This window comes from Aphelocoma coerulescens, chromosome 3, assembly GCF_041296385.1.
Source record: "Aphelocoma coerulescens isolate FSJ_1873_10779 chromosome 3, UR_Acoe_1.0, whole genome shotgun sequence".
Lineage (NCBI taxonomy): Eukaryota > Metazoa > Chordata > Aves > Passeriformes > Corvidae > Aphelocoma > Aphelocoma coerulescens.
The window spans coordinates 91,200,042-91,213,111 of record NC_091016.1 but is presented as its reverse complement, the minus strand read 5'-3'; positions in this window follow the sequence as shown (position 1 = coordinate 91,213,111).

Sequence of the window (13,070 nt, the reverse complement as noted above, 5' to 3'; positions counted from 1 at the left end):
GGTGGGGACAGGATCAGTAAACAATCTTTCATTTCTCCTGCAAAGCAAAACACAATTAAAAGCAGAAAATAGAGCCGGTGAGAAAGGGGGAGGGGAGGCAAAGCAGAAACAGAAGAGGCTACTACTACTAATGTTTTTAAGTGTTACTTAGAAAAAACTACAATGAAGACCTGAAATAGAGTTTAGGTGGAACTGGGAAAGAGAAACTGTAACAATAAACAGACTTCACAAGATTAATAAAAGCTGATAAAACAGGTGCTTTTTACCTTGTAGAAATGGTCTCTACAGGGACCACTTTTGTGAGGAGCTGTTGTTCCTGCCCAAGATGTCTTTTCTCTGGTTGATTTGCCCTGGCCAGAGAAGAAGAGTGCAGGAGTGCATGTGGACCGGGCTGCTCCATCTCCTTTGCACAGCACCTCCTCGGATGTGGGGCTCAGCAGGTCTCCAGAGGGAAGGATTCAGATGCGGTAGGTCTCTGTGTCCAGGGCAAGGGTGGCCTGAACTGAACCTGTGTTGTGCAATACAGTTATGGAATAGAAATATGAGAGCACTGAGAAATGAAAGAGCTCATCAGTGATCTATGTGGCCTGAACAACACTACAAGTATCCTCATAGCCCTGACAGTGAGCAGCCCATTAGAGGATTGGCACCTTGTTAGCCCAAGGGACACTCATGCCTTTGCCTAGCTGGACATACCTGACAGAAGAGAGCAGTTCTTGTCAGTGAAGGTAAAAGAAGACCCCAGCAAGTGCTTACTACTTTTCTCAAACAAATCTTCTAGACTTACTTAATGAACAGGAAAAATGTCTGTGATCACCATGGACAAGCCAACCTCTGCTGCATCCTGTCCTGAAGAGCCACTTCAGCAAGAGTAGTGGGCACCATTTATACTTCCTTTCCCTAGCAAGGCTACTGAGGAATAGAGATGTGAACTGGCATCCAGGTGTTAGGCATCAAGGAAAGTCTGAGATTAAAAGAGTGGGGTTTAGCACACAGAATCATCTGTGTTGGCAATGCCCTAAGTTATGGCATCTTGCTAAGAAAAAAAACAGCTCAGGAAAGAAAAAAAAAGCTTAGGAAAGGAAATGGTACAAATAAGTGTAACACAGAGAATGCAAGGCAGATTTGTATTCCCTGTACTTTCTGTTTTAGTGTCACAAACATTTTACATCCTTGATGGAATCCAAGATAATTTTCTAAAGCATCTGCCCAGAGTGGCGATGAAGTAATTTTCTTGGTCTCTGTCACTTGGCTAGTGGCTTTTGTTTCTAGAAGAGGAGCTGCACAAAGTTTGGCCTGAGGGACTGGACACATCAGTGGGAAAAAGACCTCCTTACACAAAACAGTGGCTACTTTGAAGTGGTTCTTCCTTCCTTCCACAGGAATTCTGTCCGGAGAGGAATCTGGTGGGTGACACCAGCTGACCAACCATGCTTCAAGTGCACAGAAGTACACAGCAAATTCCTGTGAGCCTGAGAGCTGAACTTGGAGAAACAGCTCATCTGTCACTGAATTTTCTCTGTCGAAAACCTTTTTGCCAGTACTTACCAAGGCTGTTCACAAAATAATGGTATAATTCAAAACTGTGGTTGTGTGAATAAAGTGAAAGGCAAGCAATTGGCACTGAGCAAACAGCATAGAGATAAACATCTACTTGCTGCTTTTGTAGAAGGGAATTAGAAGCTGGTGTACTTGAACAGAAAAGTTACTAGTCATATTCTTCATAACTCAGAGTTTTAAGCTCAATGCCAAGTGCTATGGCTCTGAGAAAGAGAAGCCACATGGATCTCTGATCTGCTCTCACTACCTGCATGCTGGAAGCCCATCCATGTCACCCTGCTGTTCCCCAGCAGAGCCTAGTTACCTGTGCGTTGCTGAAACACCTCTCACAGGACAGCAGGTTGTCTTCATCTGATGATGTGATGAGATAGAAAGCCTATCACTTCTCCTGTACCCGATCTCAGTTGTTTCTACCACATATCAAAAAACATGTGCCTCATTTCCTGTTTGAATTTGTCTTGAATTTACCTTGAATTTGCCTTTGACTTGAAAGCATTCTCTTTTTCTTCTAAAGAGCCTTTAAATATCTACTGTTTTCTGAACATGTCTATGCACCAGTCACGTCACCTCTAAAACTTACTGTATGCTGTAATCTTTTCCAATCTTGCTTCCATTCTTTATACTCTTCTTTGAAATCCAGTGCCAAATCTGAAGGTAGAATTCCAGCCTCTTTCTCACTGATGCAAAACACAAAAGTAAGAGCATTTCCTTACTCTCACCAGTCGTCTGGTTTTTGGGGGTTTTTTGGGGGGTTTTTTTGTACCATCAAAAGTGGACAAGTCATATTACTTTATGATTTGTCTTTTCTCACCCCTGAACATATTACTGGCTGCCAAACCAGCTCCCTATTCGTCTGTATAGATTAGATAACATGGTCTTAGATAAAACATTTTCAAATAATACTTTGTGCAAGTCAAGGTTAATAAATTTTCCAGATTATTTTACCTAAAGCCATATAAACTAATCACTCTGTCAGTCCTTTTTATGCTAACCATAACAAAATGAACAGATCGTGACAAAAATGTTTTGTCCTTTAGCAAAGACAACTCCATAGGCCCTTCACTGTACATGTTGAAAAGAAAGAAAAACAGTTGAAAGAATAGCACATGGATGTTAGTGAGGAAGTGACTAGCTAATCCTTTCTTTCCTACAAAATCCAAATAACCTTAAATGCTAAGAATCATGAGAGTAGGGAATGAGAGGCTGGAGAGGAGTAGTGTGAAGGGACCTGGGGGTCCTGTTAGATGGCAAGTTGAACATGAGTCAGCAGTGCCCTGGCAGCCAGGAGGGCCAATCCTGTCCTGGGGGGCATCAGGCACAGCATCGCCAGCTGGGCAAGGGAGGGGATTGTCCCGCTCTGCTCTGCACTGGGGCGGCCTCACCTCAAGTGCTGGGGGCAGTTTTGGTGCCACAATGTAAAAAAGATAGAAAACTACCAGAGAATGTTGTCCAAAAGAGGGCAGTGAGGATGGTCAAGGGCCTTGAGGGGAAGCCGTGTGAGGAGTGGCTGAGGGCACTTGGTCTGTTCAGCCTGGAGAAGAGGAGACTGAGGGGAGACCTCACTGCAGTTACAACTTCCTCAAGCTGAAGAAGGGCAGGTACCAATCTCTTCACTCTCCTGAACAGTGACAGGACCCAAGGGAATGGCCTAAAGTTGTGTCAGGGGAGGTTTAGATTAGATAGAAGGGAAAGGTTCTTCACCCAGAGGGTGTTTGGGCACTGGAACAGGCTCCCCTGGGAAGTGGTCACAGCATCAACCCTGGCAGAGTTCAAGAAGCATTTGGACAACACCCTCAGGCACATGGTGTGATCCTTGGAGTGTCCTGTGTAGGGCCAGGAGGTGGACTTGATGATCCCAATGGGTTCTTTCAACTCAGCATATTCTATGTTTCTATGATTCTATGAGAAATATCATCAGGCTTCATAAAAATTTCCAAGATTTTCATGAATATGAGAGACAACTTAGGAATGGATACAAGCTTAGTCACTTATTCTTTTCAAATTAAATGTATTTATCAGTTTTGTTATGAATCCCTTCATTCCTTTCAGGAAAATAAAAAAAAGCTGGGTAAATAATACATCAATAGAAAGAACTATCTTATTTTTTCAGAGAACAACTTCCTGTGAACTACAGAATCTTCCTTTACAGCTATATACCAATGTTAAGGCACAGCTATTTCCTTTCAGATAGATCTAATTGTCAGTTTTAACTGACCTTATGTAAATGCTGACCTCAGTTAAAACTCTTGAATAAATTACTCTGTTGGCTATAGGGGCTGTTGGAACCTGAAGTCAGCCCTGGACTGGAGTCTGGAGACTTGTAAACAAGTGTGAGACAAAGCTCTAAATTAAAATTTAGGAAATAAATTGGACAGAAGCACATAAAATGCAGACCTAAGCACAATTCCTGTGTGTCTTCTGAAACTGTAAGTGTCCTAATGCTGTGTACTTTGCAAATGTTTCTTCCACATTACATCTCACAGACATTAAACTGTAATTGAAAACTAATTTGGTTTGTTTAGTCTACAGAAGAGAAGCCTGAAGGAAGACCTGATAACAGTCTATAAGTACTGAAAAGGCTGCTGCAAAGAGCAAAATCTGTTCTTCATGTCCTTGGAAAGAGGACAAGAAGAAATACACTCGAATTACAGCTAGAGAAATTCGGGTTGGATATCAGAAAAAAAAACTTTATCTGCAAGAATCGCTAGGCGTGGGAATAGATTGCCTTGGGTGATTGTGAAATCTGTCACTGTGAGCTTCTAAGGAGGAATTAGACAAATGTTTGCCAGGGGTGGCAAAGGCAGAACTGAATTCTTGAGGCTGAATATAGACTACATAACCTCCACAAACCTCTGTCAACTCTATTTTCTATGATTTTTTCCTTTACTCTTCTCACTTATAGAAAGGAATTCTGCATATTTATAGAAACTCACCAGTTCCATACATTTGAAATGTATATTTATTCACAAACTTTCATAAAGAGAGAGGAGTAAAAGAAAAAAGCTTGTAAAATCATGTAAAGAATAAGAAATAATAATATATTACAAAGGCATGAAATTACTGTTCACAGCACCACCACAGCAGCTCATAATGTAACATTGCAATAAATATTCTTCATTAAAACTTTTTACAACTCAAAAGCAGTAAAGGCATCAAAACCTGTGTATTCATATCATATGCATACTGCTCTCCCCTGTTAAAGCATATTTCCTGTAGTCCACAATTTTTCTAGACAAAACTCAAAAGTTCATAATGAAGAGAGAAACAAATGTACTGCAAGTATCCAGACCAGGTGACCAACTTGCAAGCAATCTCCTCTCCACTCAAGCCAAGGAAAAGTATCTGTAAGGCTAAATCTAGTGGGTTTAAACATAAGGTATTTATTTTTAAAACCACATCCCTGATTTTGTCATTCAGACCAAGACATTATTGTCAGAACAACTAACACAAAGTCCTCTGGTGCAAAATTTCAGCAATGAGATAATCAAACCAGTCCTTTACTTGCTTGTTTTGTAATCTTTTTAGGTAAACAGTGAAACCATTTTTTTTCTTCAAACAGCCCCCAGACTGTATTACTGCCACATGTGTATCAGCAGTATCATAATGTTAGGAATTTTTTTTCTCAGAAAAAGCATTTCACACTGATCTGTGGCAACCAAGGAATTTTATTGACCTTTGTGTTCGTTTTTAAATCCTTTGCATCCAAATACAATTTCTATAAAGTCTATCCTTATACCAAGGGCAATGCATGCACAGGAAACATAATACCTTTTATCTGAGGACCTGAATCAACTTTCTTTGATGCCAAGCTTGCTCTTGACATCAATGAAGGCAAGTACAATCCCAAGTTGGTCATTCACAGCACCAGTCAATGGCAGCTCAAAAAGAACAAGGACTACATTATAAGGGTAAACATTTGGTATGATTCAAATCTTATGCAATATAGAAATAAGCTTGAGGCAAGATTGCTTTTGATGCCTTAGCCAGTCATCCCCATAGTGTGACTTGTCATAAATCTTCTTGCAGAAAACTACAAAGAAGGAGAAGGAAAGAGAACACTCAACTAATGGCTACATACCACAGTGCTCACACCATGTGAAAATAAAATGTGGGAAAATTTAATAGGTCATATATTAAATTATACACCTGCTACATTAAGATTTTTCATATTATTCTCAAGTTCTTATCATTAGATCTTTCTTTTTAATAACAAAAAACAAAAAAAAAATCTGCTTAAGAGGAATTTGGTTTAGTTTCCAAAATCAAAATAATGTCTATCTTTAGGAAACTTATTTAGTTAAGTCCTCTGTTCCAGCATTCCTAGAAATCTACCCAGCTTCCTTCCTCAGTGCTCTGAATGCAGCTGCATATGCAAGTTTCGTCACTTCTCTGTTCACTGGAGCTGCAGACAAAAATGGCACTATACAATTTTTTAAGTTTGTATTCATTAGCATTAAGATGCTTATATCCCTTGCTTTGTAGATATTTGGTACTATTATAACCCTCATCTTTTCTCACCCTTCTACTTTTTTTTTTAACTTTAAAATCTTGTCTTCTAAATTAAAAATGTTTCTTTATTTACATATGCAGGGGTGTAGCTCAGTTTTTGTGTCTGAGGGTAAGTGATTACCACAAAGACTGCAGTGAAAATCAGTTCAGCTTGTGGGAAAATACACAAAGTTTTGCTCATCTTCTTTATGAGCCAATATATTCCCCAAGTATCTTGCTGGTTGGGTAAGAGTCCTTTATGCATTTGGCTTCATTTTCTAACCTTTAGGGCTTTGATACTCTTGCCTGTACTTTTGCCAATGTTTTAAAGCAATAAAATCCACTAGAACATCCAAAAACTGAATACAAAGCACGTTAATGAAATATGCAAATGGTGCCTGGCCTGTGCTTTGTGCCATGTGAGTCTAGTAACTAGGCAAGTTTTATTATATAATCTAAAACATACAACTCTGACATTAAATAAGGAAAAAATTGTTTACAATGTTTTCAATGAAGTGTGGACGGACTTGCATTCCCTGAGCATAATTACGTAAATAGGCCAGCCTTAGTGTCGCTGCAGAGGCACACTCCTGGCTGATGTCAGCTGGAAAAGTATTAGAATAATCACTATAAACTATACTGGATGCAATTTTATTGCCAGGAAAAATATTGTCAAGAGAATAAACTCTATGGTCAAAAATATATTTTATTCTGGAATTCATATAAAACCAGTATAAGAACATCTACAGAAAATTCAGAGAATAATGTGTGTGAAACTGACTGTCCCACCTGTAAGCAAAAAAGGCACACATATATTTGGAAGGGAGGCAACACAAGAAAGGAAATGGAAAATGATGTTGATATGATAAATTCTTACCCGCTTGCTACAGTTCTGTATGCCAGGTGAGCTATCATTGGTCCCTGACAGGATGCAAGTGAGCTTCTATGCTCAACACAGACTTCTGACATAGAATTCTAATGCCTCTTGAGGGTGTTATTCTTCTTCAACCCTCTTTTAAAATGTGAGAGCATCAGCTACTGAGCAGTTGTCATGTTCTGGCCTCCCAACACTAGCTCTTTCTCTGATGAGTAAAGCAATCCCTAAATATGTACATACATATGCACATAGATACCAAGTTTGTATCTCTTGGGGAACTAGATTTTGAAATTTAATTGCTCAAATTATTTTACTGCTATAAACACCCACCAGTTTTCTCAAAACTCACCTTGGATCTGTGGCACATTGTTTTCAGGAAAAAAGAAGAAGAATGTTTATTTAGATTATTTTACATTTCCTAAAAGCAGTTACATGTGATCTTTAGCTGGATAGTGATAAGGAGGCCGTATGTTCTGGCTGATTTACAAAAGAAGCTGGATTATTAAAAATAGACTATTATATGCCTCTTTCCCACCAAATAAGCAAAAGAATCCACAGCAAAACTTTTATGCAAAACAACTTTTCTCTGATTCTGCAAAGAGGTGTCATTAGATATTTCTGACTGATGCTTTTTTATTCTCTTGTTACTTTTCACCAGCTGTGAGCTTGAACAGAATAGGTCTCTTCTTTCGCTATACCAAATCACAGGTCTTACCAGGAGATGAAGATATTTTTCTCCTGACAAAGTGATCTCACAAGTGGTCTCACAACCATCTCTCTCATGTTAATGGCTGAGAAATCCTGGTATTTACAGGCCCCAACAGGACAATCAGCACTGAACTCACCATTCTTCCCAGGAAGTAATGGCTGCAGCTATAAAGTAAAGGCATCCCCTCCTGTGGGGATTCCTTTGTGTCAAGGATATAGTATTTGTCATCATATTCCAGTTCACAATGCCTAGAATAATGAGAGGGTTGTGCTGAATACAGTCTGGGACATCTGTGTTTTCATAGCATGACACCAAGGATATGTGCTGCATTACCACATGGGATAATGTGGGAGGAATGTCCCAGATGGAAGGAGTCAATCTTGACATGGGCTGCATCCAGGAACAGACCCTGGAACAAACTATCATGTCAATTCTTTCTAGGTCTTCTTTTTAGAAGGAAGTTGCTGGCTCAGTCCAGAGCATAGCCTAGGAGTAAACCAGGAAATAGCTAATTGCCAATGTGGGTACACATGCACCCAGTCTCATCTTCAGTAGGACCAAATTTTTAGCCACATTTGAGCATCAAGAGAATGAAAACTAATTTTTCTTCACATTCTCCAGCTTTGAAAAGCTTCTGAGAGTTTGTCTGCTTGATACTGCAATCACAGTAGCTTGACAGAGGAGCATAAACTGTGCTTTGCTATAAAAATGCTGAGGCCTACAGTAATTTTGGCTGTTTACAGATGAACACCCAGAAACACAGACCAGCTGAAGAGGAATCCCTGCCCTTCACAACAACAGAAATCACAGCTGGAGAAAATATTCTTCTCTTCAGGTGAAATACGATCCAGTGGGGAAGAAAAGCTAATGGTATATGTCACTTGGGCTTTGATGGTACTGGGAGTTTTGGTCTAGAGCTGTCTTTGACAGGCACACATCTCCAGAGAGCGGGGTGTCACGGGTCCCATCTTCTCAGCAGCCTGTCTCCTTCAGCTGCTGAATTATGAACCAGCTGAGCATTTTCTAGCTTAGTCATCTCATTCCTGCAGATAATAATCAAACCCAGAGGTCACAAATGCATGGGAGGGTCTCTCCTCCTGGCACGCAAGACTGGCCAGTGACTGCTGACAGAGCTGTAAGTGCTGTATCATGTTCTGTGGGCAAGAAAAACAAAGCAAATCCAAATAGGTCAGCAGCACAGGCAGGAAAGCCTGAAATTCATAGTGGAGTAATCATTTTCCCCAGAGGAGGGCTACAAAGATGATCAGAGGGCTGGAGAATGTCTCTTAAGAAAAGCTGCAATTGTTCAGTCTAGAGAAGTGAAGACTCTGGTGAGACCCAGTAGAAACCTTCCAGTACCTGAAGGGAGCCTACAAGAAAGATAGAGAGGGACTTTTTACAAGGACATGTAGTGATAGGAGAAGGGAGAAGGGAGAAGGGAGAATGACTCAAACTGACAGTAGGTTTAAATTAGAAATTAGGAAGAAGTTCTTTACTCTGAGAGTGGTGGGACACTGGCACAGGTTGTCCAGAGAAGCTGTGGATGTCCCTCCCCTGGAAGTGTTCAAGGCCAGGCTGGATGAGGTTTTGATCCTACGGCAGGGGATTCAAACTAGATGATTTTTAAGGTTCCCTCCAACCCAAACCCTTCAATGATCCTGTTATTATATAATTCTCTCCTTAACTTCCTTCACAGGATTCTGGGGCTCAGGAAGGATTAAACAGATCTTTGCCAATGGGCTGTTCTCAATGTCTGCATTTGCAGTTACATGTCTTCTTTATCCTACACTTCTCACTTCAAGTTTTTGAGTCTTTGACTTTGAGGTGTGAAGACTGGTTGGAGAAGACTCACTGTCCATGTTGTGGACTCATGACTGTGTGTCCACAACATAACACTCAGGATTCAGTATCTCAGAAACACTTTCTTTCTCCAGATGGAAAAATGCACCTAGAATTACAAAGATTTCCAGAGCATGTGACTCATTCCATCCCACCAGCTGCCCTCCAGGGTGCTCACAGATTCAGTAGGTGACTTCTTCATGCACCTGAAACACCACTCTCCAAGCACCTTTCTACTGAATCCAAACCTGACCCTCGTGCTCTTCCTCAATAAAGACACTTACCATCACTCACCATCTCTGAGGGGTTTCACTCTGTTTATATCCTCTTCTCCTAACACTCAACTTCTGCATCAGCCTTTGGCCCACTGCTCCAGTCCTGCAACCCCCTGATTGCTGAGGCCTCAGCCACATTGCCACAAGGTGATTCATGCTCAGTTGTTGCCTGTTAGGATTTAATTATCACCTTGCCAAGCAGGTCTGGTCAAGCCAGCCTGGACTGACAGAGAGGTATTCATGACACAGCAATTTTCATAGCAGCAACTCCATAATAACTACATTATCTGAGTTTACTGAGTTCACTAAACCAACATACTGGCCACATTTGAATTAAGCTGTTAAAGATTTTTTCATTTTACAAGCTGGATTTTTATTCACTATCATTTGATTATGGTGGCATCTCGTCTTTTGAATTTTTTGCATCTTAAAACAATGGATTAATAATGTAAGAGAACTGCATTAAATTGCATAAGAGCTCAGGACACAAAAGTTACTAGTTTAATTTTAGGAATTAAAGTATATAGTATATAGTTTCAAGTCAGATGGTCACTTCAGTTTTAATACAAATGATGTCCCATGTCTGGAAACTCCCTGAACACCCTTTTCATAGAAGCAGGAACCAAATCTCTGTCTCAGGGATACTTTCTTTCTATTTCATCTTATTGTAATGCTACAGGTGATTATGTAATATTAGAAGATATACGCTGAGCTGTATTTTCTTCCAAATACAGCCATTAGTTCCAAAACTGAAATTCTTTCCTTCAGATTATACATTATCTCTATTGACTGTGTGAAATTTTGTGGTTTGTTTATTAACCAGGATTTTAGATGAAATGCTACATATGTTTTAAGAAACAGGGTGGGAAGTTGCCACACTGGGAACTGGTTTATCTGTTGTGGAGAGTTGGGCATCTTTGTCAAGGTTTCCACTCTGAGCATAGTCATGACTTACTCTTTGACCTATTTTCTTCCAGCTAATAGATGTACATTATGGATTTGATATAACATAATTATTATGAGACTGGATGGTATGAAGTAGATTATGTCTCCTAGCTAACAGACTTTGTACTAGTTTTAATGGCACAGATGGAGAATACTGATATAAAGAGATGTACCGTGAAAAATTACTGCTTAGTTTTTTTGGGTTTTAGGTTTTTTTTTCATTCTTTATTTTAAATTTACTTTTACTTTATTTTAAATTTACGTTTACTTTATTTTTAGTAACAATTGGCAGGAGACAAACCCCTGGTCTGTCTGTTTAGCTGCAGGGGTATGCAATTCAGCTTTTACTGTGTTTTATCTTGGTAGATGTCCTATCAGCCTTGGTTAGCAGACCATCTTAATTTGAGAGTAAAGTTTACAGCATCCCAAGTCAAGCTGTGTATTCCAGATGTTGATGTTTCACCTTGGCAACTTATCTGTTCATTTAGCCTACAGGCAGGCACACAGGGTTGAGGTAATAAGACCAGTGAACAATTTTTCCTCAGGACAGCTGAGCTATTATTTACAGATGTGCTCTGGGCTTTTTGATCTCAAGCAGTCAAAATCCTTTCTTGTAGAAAGCAAAAAGCAAGAATATTTAGTATGCTTCTGGTGCTGTTGCTTTTTTTTCTGATGCCTTGAGACCTAAGGCATCACTTCCTTTCTTTTTGGAAATATAGACTGAAGGAAAAAAAATCAAAACTAAAGATATGGTTTGGATTCAGAATTAAAACAACTATGAGACACTATGGGCATGGTTTGTGTTTGCAATTTGTGGAATTTGTGGCTATTTAGAAAATAAAATTTTTGCTTTAAAAGGCTGACAACAAATACATCATATTTAGCTAAAACACCAGATGTACCTACTTCTTAATTAAATGCTTAGACTGACATTCCTTAAAATGGAAAACTTATGCTCTTCATAATTCAAATATATCCACATCAGTGTTAAGTCATGTCCTGATGGAACAGTGAATAAAAGAAAATTTCACACCAGTAAAAGAGGTCAGATTAACAGTTCACTTGTAACAATGTTTTAAATGACTGCCTTCAATAAGAAGCCACCTGCAGCTGCTCAGGATCCTGGGTAGCATATAGCACACCCCAGAGGTCTGTCAGCCCCGTGGTCCCTCTGAGGTCATCATGTGGCTGTTCTGCTGGAAAGGAGGAGAATGAATCCCAGTTGCAGTTTCCCAGAGCAGCACCCTGTGGAGATGCAGCTGACAAATCCTTCTCATCCACTTGCTGCTTGGGTCTCTCTAAACCAAAGAGTAGAATTCTTTTCAAATTTCCAAAGCTTCAGTTAAAAAAAAAAAAAAAAAGGGAGAAATCAAGCATATTTCCATTAGAACAAAATTTCCTTGTATGGAAACTACTGTCAGCTAGAGATAAGATGGTATATAGGATGTTTAATGTCCCCTCTGGCTTCACCTCAGCTCTTCATGTAGTATACATGGCTTTTGCAGTCTGTCCTCCAAATTCAACCTGGTTCCTCTCAAAGTCAGTGCTGAAACTGTCTCTGATATTGGTGGATGGGGACTGTACCTTTCCTCAGTGTGATTTAAGAATAGGAGGATGCAGGGACCTATAGAGGAAAAATTCACTACCTGTAGAAAAGTACTCATTAATGTATTACTTTCTTCAAAAAAAAGTAAAAAGGATGAGCCACAAATTAGAAAAAGCTCCAAATTATGATTTTCATCTTGTACTTCTACAGCATACCTAAGTGAAACATCATCGATTCTTATGTATGTGTGACATTAAACACTGCTCAAACATATTTGTCCCACAGCATAAGAAAGACATGTTCAGCATGGCAACTGAACTCATTCACAGAACAAGTTAAAGCTAAGCTATTTCTCATCAATTCTGAAAAAGTTAAAATTCTCAGCCATTCTGAAAAACAGCTGATGTTCTTTTTGACTGAGCTCATCAAGATATTTCTGAATCAACTGCAGCAATATTTCTGTGAGCAAAGGGTTGGCTGCTGTGGATGCATTGGTGATTATCAAGAGCCAAACCCTGAACCTTCATTACATCTTGGGGCTTCTCTTTGGGGCTGCAAAATATTAAGATTCTCACTGCTGTTATATATATCCCTGGGTGAGAGAAACTGAATCATTGGTTACTCTCAGACAAACATACTTAGAATTTCCTTGAGTATCTTGCTTCACGTGAATTTGCTTGTAATTTCTCGGGAATTTTCCCTGGAAAGCTCAGGCAACCAAACTCTCTTCAAGAGCAGTTTTTTTTCTGGTTGATTTGCTCCCAGAATAAGCTGTAGTTTTCAGATGGTTGGATGGAAAATTTTCTGGGAACCTTGTCTCTTTTTGCTGAA